Consider the following 6577-nt stretch of genomic DNA (forward strand, 5'->3'; position numbering starts at 1 on the left):
CCCAAGCAAAATGGACATGAAAAACAAACTACAGAGCAAGTACTATGCACAACTATTGACCAAAAAGGATAGAGGCTGAGATTTGGAAAACAAATATTTTTCAACACAGACACATAGAGAGCCAGAAGGCAATTTAGTGTTTTGTGGGGTTTTTTTTCAACATCCTCTATGCTGGGAGAATTTATGATCACAACATTTCTTCATGATTTTTCGAATTAATAATATCAAAAGGGAGCTTGGCATATTAAATGAAGACTCTGTTTTCCACAATGGATTCAGCAGTAGATACCCCAGAATGTCCCCAAAAGGAGTGAGGAGAAGTGTGTGGGCCTGGGGACCTCCACAGTTAGATTTGCAGCTCTTCTTAAAGAACTAACATATGACAGCCTGTGGATTCGAATAAACACATGAATGTCATCAATTTAAGAGTTTAAATGGCCAAGTCACCCAAACTCTGATACGTAATAAGCTATTTATAAGAATTCTAGCTACTCCTCAAAGCAGAGCTCTTTTTCTCTCAGGAAAAATGATTTTGTGAGGCCACAATATATCATACAGTATATATGTATACTGTATACCATACATATTCGTAAGTGGACCGTCACATTGAAGGAGAAGACTGGAGAAATGCTAGACCAGTCATCCAAAGAGCATCCTGTTTTTGTTTTTTGACCCAAATGTATAGAAAATATCTTCAACTAATCAGATTATTATATTATACTGTCACATTTGAGACTGTTCCATAAAGTCACAGAATGAAGTGTTGGAAGGCCCCTTACTGCACTGGTGACAGCATGGGATTCAGAGGGATTGAGACACCTTTCCAAAGTCACAGAACCAGCTAATGTAAGAACTGAGGCTGAGTCCATTCTCCTTTTTCCTAAATTTGAATTTCCAAATCTGAGCCTCTCCCATACATGCAAATACAGTTTTTATATTTACTGTTTTAAAATCTGGTCTGTCTCTTGATTTTTTTTATTCATATGGCTTTGGATTTTTATTACTTCTCATTTACTCCTTTATTCATTCAGTTGACAAATATTTGAGTGGCTACTGTGTTATGTGCTGGGTACGTCTTATGCTCTGGGTGATATAGCATGTAAGGACTTTATATCCCACTGGGGAAAGGTAGACAATCGAGTAATCAATAAATAAAATTAAAATAAAATAAAAGGGCCAACATGCTAGGGGTAACTCTTTCATATAGAATGGACAGAAAGACAACTTCTCTAAGACAAGGTGACTTTGAAACAGAGATATGAAGGAATCAAGGAGCCAGGCAGGGCAGGCTTTGTGGGTGTACTTACCTATGTAGCCACACTTGATTTAATACTCTGCTGTTGCCATCTTAAGATTCTTAATAATTTTTTAACAATTTTTTTTTCATTTTATACTGGGCCAAACAAATTATGTAGCTGGTCCTGGACCAGGAATGAGCCATGCGATAGTTGGGAGAAGGGCACTCCAGGCAGAGGGCACCAGTGAGAACACAAGAGCTGAAATGAACAAGGAACAGAAGGCCAGTAAACTGGAGTGGGGAAGGCAAGAGGGGAGAGTGACAGGAGCTGACATCAGGGAGGTGGGGGAGAGTGGACCCTTGGAATTGGCTGTCACTCTGAGTAAGATGGCAAAGCCATTGACCAGAGTGGTGACATAATTTGACCTTCATTTTAAAGCAATTATTCTGGGGCTTCCCTGGTGGCGCAGTGGTTGAGAGTCCGCCTGTCGATGCAGGGGACACGGGTTTGTGCCCCGGTCCGGGAAGATCCCACATGCCGCGGAGCAGCTCGGCCCGTGAGCCATGGCCGCTGGGCCTGCGCGTCTGGAGCCTGTGCTCCGCAACGGGAGAGGCCACAATAGTGAGAGGCCCGCGTACCGCAAAAAAAAAAAAAAAAAAAAAAAAAAAGCAATTATTCTGGACTTGACTTATTTGGTTATTACGAATTCACTGTAAGATTTACCTATTTCCCAAAATAGACTAACAGCAATTTTACCAAAATTAGCTACATAACTGATAAAGAAGCCTTTTTAATTTTTTAAATTCAAAATGTTAAATAAAGATTTTAAATACTTCATGAAAGTAACAAATTATCAACTCCCTATGGTTATATAGACTAAACCTTTAAAAAAATTTATTCCTTTCCTAGACAGTTTGAATTTTTAGAAGCTTACAGCTAAAATTCCTAAACACAAATATTCCTGTGCACAGAAATATCCTTTTCTTTACCTATTTTTACTGGAAAAGGGACTGTACATATCCTAGAGAATATTTAATCTTGTGCTATACTTCAGTTTCCTCCCTTGAGAGAGAGAAGAAAAAAAATCATGCTCCATTGTTGGATAACACCACTATTTCATGAAAGAAGATGTTTCTGCCAAATGTCCAAGGGAAGGAATCTTACTCAATTCTATTGCTGGTTAGAGCGTTTCTTTTTGAAAAAAATAAAAATTACAAGTTTCTGAAATGAAATCTGAAGATTATCCAGTATTAAATATATAGAATTTTAAAGATGGATATAAGAGTGTGAAAAGAAATTTGAAGTTACCAAAGGGTATTCTAGAGTGAAAGAGGGAAGTACTGGGTTCACAAAGTATATTAGAGCCTTATATTTGTAGTTATAGAGGTACCTTTGTAATGTGGGTCCAGTGTGACTGTCAAAGTTGACACAAGGCTCTTGGAAGAGGAAAATACAATGCATGTAGCATCCTTCCAGCAGTTTGAAAGTACTTTTGCATCTTTTATCTCACTATATCCTCACCATTCCTGAAATGGGTAAGTTGGGTTTTATTTCTAATGTGAGATGAAGAAATGGAGGCCTAAAGAATTTAAATAATTAGCTCACAGTTGATAGCAAACCACTGACAAAATAGGAATCTAGACATCCTGACTCTCAGTTCAATGCTCATCCCATGTCCTCATACTTGTTCCCTTGATGTTAAGCAGATGAAGCGGCAACTGCGTGTGGTGTGCTTTGTGAAATAGACCAAAACAAATCTGTTGTGCAATGATCACTGATGGTGGTGCAAGGAGCAAAAAGAGATAGGAAAAAACCACACACACTGTTTAAAAGGAATATAAATTGGAATTCTTCACAATGAAAAACTTCTGTTTTGCAAACGATACTGTTACGAAAATGAAAAGACAAGCCATGGGCTAAGAGGAGATATTGGCGAAACAGAAAGGACTTGTATCCAAAATATATAAATTGCTCTGGAAATTCAATAATAGGAAAACATCCAACCAATTAAACATGGAAGAATATTTGAAGACACTTCACCAAAACACAGGGATGACAAATAAGCCCAGGAGAAGTTGTTCATCTTCATTAGTCATCAGAAAAATGCAAATTAAAATCACAATGAGACACTGCTACACACCTAATACAAAGGCTAAAATAAAAATATCAGACAATATCAAGAGATGATAAGCATGTTAAGTGACTGGAATTCTCATATCTTGCTGGTGGGAATGCAAAATGTACAACCATTTAGCAATTTTTTATAAGTCACTGAACAACCCAGAAATGCCACTCCTAGATATTTACCCAAGAGAAATGAAAACATGATCACAGAAAGGCCTGTGACTGGATGTCTATAGCAGCTTGGTTCACCATTTCTCTAAACCGAAAACAACTCAAAATGCACTTTAATAAGTGGATAAACAAACTGTGGCACATCCATGTAAAGGAACACTATTCTGCAGCGAAAAGTACTGAAGCGTGTAACACCCTGGATGAATCTTGAATGCATTCTGCCAAACGAAAGAAGCCAGACTCAAAAGGTTGCATACTTTATGATTCTATTTACATGATAATCTGGAAAAGGCAAAAACGGATCAGTAGTTGCCAGGGGCTGAAAATAGAGGGAGAGCTTGATTGCCAAGGGGCATAAGGACATTTTTTGAAGGAGATGGGACGGTTCTAAATCTTGACCCTGGTAGCTGTTACATTATTTGTAACCTGATGTGTTAAACTCATAGAATTGCACATCGAAATGGTCAATATCATACGTAAATTATGCTACATTTAAAAAGGAATACAAAGACATAAAATCTAGTTGAAATCAAAAGACATGATAACTGGGCCTCCCTGGTGGCGCAGTGGTTGAGAGTCCGCCTGCCGATGCAGGGGATACGGGTTCGTGCCCCGGTCTGGGAGGATCCCATATGCCGCGGAGCGGCTGGGCCCGTGAGCCATGGCTGCTGAGCCTGCGCATCCGGAGCCTGTGCTCCGCAACGGGAGAGGCCACAACAGTGAGAGGCCCGCATACCACAAAAAAAAAAAAAAAAAAAAAAAAAAAAAAAAAAGACATGATAACTAGTTGATGTCAAAAGAACAAATATGCCAGACAATAAAAAACATAAATTGTCCAAAGTGTCTCCTATTTGACAGTAAACTTAAATTAGCAGTTGAAATGTCCAATTACTATCTTTGAAAGTGAAAATGAATCTAACATCTGATTGGTTAGAGTCCATGTACAGCTTTGAAAACTACATATTAACGATAACATAAGAATGAAATAGAGCGATGAGTGATCTAAATAGCTATTTAATATAATTTTCTAAATGAAATAATTAACCAAAAAGGCCTTTACTTACTAATTTATTCAGCTATACAGAAATAATCTGAATAATCAAGCCTCCAGGATATAAACTGGAAAATCTTTACTCAACAAAGGCAAATAGCCTGAGGCGCCACTTGCGGCGGGGCGGCGGCAGGCGGCTGCAGTGACTCGTGGGGCCAGTGCAAGGGCGGGGGGGCGGCTGCCGGACTGCGGCTCGGGGGCGGTCGCACGCGGGCCCGCTCGGCAACTGGGACCGCCCCAGACATGAAGCGCTACCTTTGGGAGCGCTACCGGGAGGCGAAGAGGAGCACGGAAGAATTGGTTACTTCAGTTATGAACAACTGTTGAATCCAGATGCCATCTTCTCAAACAATGAGATGAGCCTGTCAGACATTGAAATCTACGGCTTGAAATCTACGGCTTTGATTATGATTACACCTTGGTGTTTTATTCCAAGCACCTCCACACACTGATATTTAATGCCGCTCGGACCTTCTCATCAACGAACACAGGTATCCCATGGAAATCAGGAAGTATGAGTATGACCCAAACTTTGCAATCCGTGGACTGCATTATGACGTGCAGCAGTCGGTCTTGATGAAGATCAGTGCTTTTCATTACATCCAGCTGGGAACTGTCTACAGAGGCCTCAGCCTGGTCCCTGATGAGGAAGTCACTGAAATGTACCAGGGCTCCCACGGGCCTTTGGAATAGATGAGCAACTTTTATGAGAGTTCCCACGGAAACACCATGACATCATGTCCATGTTCATGGACATCTTCTCCCTGCCCGAGATGACCCTGCTGTCCTGTGTGAACGAGTACTTTCTGAAGAACAACATCGACTATGAGCCTGTGCACCTGTACAGAGACGTCAAGGATTCAATTCGGGAGGTGCACACCAAAGGAATCATGGACAGAGCAGTTGAAGCAGATATTGAAAAGTACATCTGCTACCCTGAGCGGACCCGTGCAGTGTTGGCCAAACTGGCTGATCATGGCAAGAAGATGTTTCTCATCACCAATAGCCCCAGGAGGTTTGTGGATGAAGGGATGAGGTATACTGTTGGACAAGACTGGAGGGACCTGTTTGATGTGGTCATTGTTCAGGCGGAGAAGCCAAACTTCTTTAGTGATAAGTGGAGTCCCTTCCGAAAGGTGAATGTGAAAGGTGTCTTACTCTAGGATAAAATCTACACATTGCAGAAAGGCCAGATTTATAAGCAGGGCAATTTATATGAATTTTTGAAGCTTACTGGATGGAGGGGATCCAAAGTGTTGTATTTTGGTGACCATATATACAGTGACCTGGTGGACTTGACACCGGCATGGCTGATGAACGCGTGCAATTATCCTGGAATTGAGATCTGAGCTCAGAATCATGAACATGGAACAGTACATTCAAACAATTACCTGGCTACAGACCTTGACTGGGTTATTGGAGCAGATGTAGGTTCACAGAGATGCAGAGTCACAGCTGGTTTGGCAGGAGTGGAAAAAGGAGAGGAAGGAGTTGAGAGAAATGACCAAAGGTTCCTTCAGCACCCAGTTTGGAAGCTTGTTCCGCATAGACCAGAACCCCACGCACTTCCTGCGGCGCCTGTCGCGATTTGCCGCCATCTATGTGGCATCCCTGAGCTGCCGCCTGAGCTATGACATCAGCTACATGTTCTACCCCTGGAGGATCCCACTGCAGCACGAACTTGCTGCCTGGTCCGACAGGCCCCTGGCCACCAGGCTGCCACTCCTGCAGGAGGCCCAGGCCAAGTAGCCAGTGGCCCAGCCACGCTGGGCGCGAAAAGCCAGGACCAGCGGCGGCCCCGCACTGGGCAGACTTTGTGTGGATGTGACTGTTGCTTACAGACATGCCTTGTGATGTCTCTTTTGTACATTATGGAGGATACCCCCCAGCTCATGAAGACAGGAGCTAGCAGCCCACGGGGACTGCCTTCCTGTACATGTGGGGACAGCGGCTGGCTTCCTGTCAACACCCTGTGATCAGCCTTCTTGTTTAC

At 42.1% G+C, this 6577-nt stretch overlaps 1 pseudogene across 1 annotated transcript; it reads left to right on the plus strand.

Moving 5' to 3' along the window:
- Nucleotides 1-1501: 1501 nt before the first annotated feature.
- Nucleotides 1502-6333, plus strand: LOC307064252 (5'-nucleotidase domain-containing protein 3-like; annotated as a pseudogene). The gene is made up of 2 exons: nucleotides 1502-1619; nucleotides 4744-6333. The product of its transcript is annotated as a 5'-nucleotidase domain-containing protein 3-like (transcript).
- Nucleotides 6334-6577: the final 244 nt, after the last annotated feature.

Source organism: Hyperoodon ampullatus (assembly GCF_949752795.1).
Source record: "Hyperoodon ampullatus genome assembly, chromosome: 15".
In the NCBI taxonomy this organism is placed as follows: Eukaryota; Metazoa; Chordata; class Mammalia; order Artiodactyla; family Ziphiidae; genus Hyperoodon; species Hyperoodon ampullatus.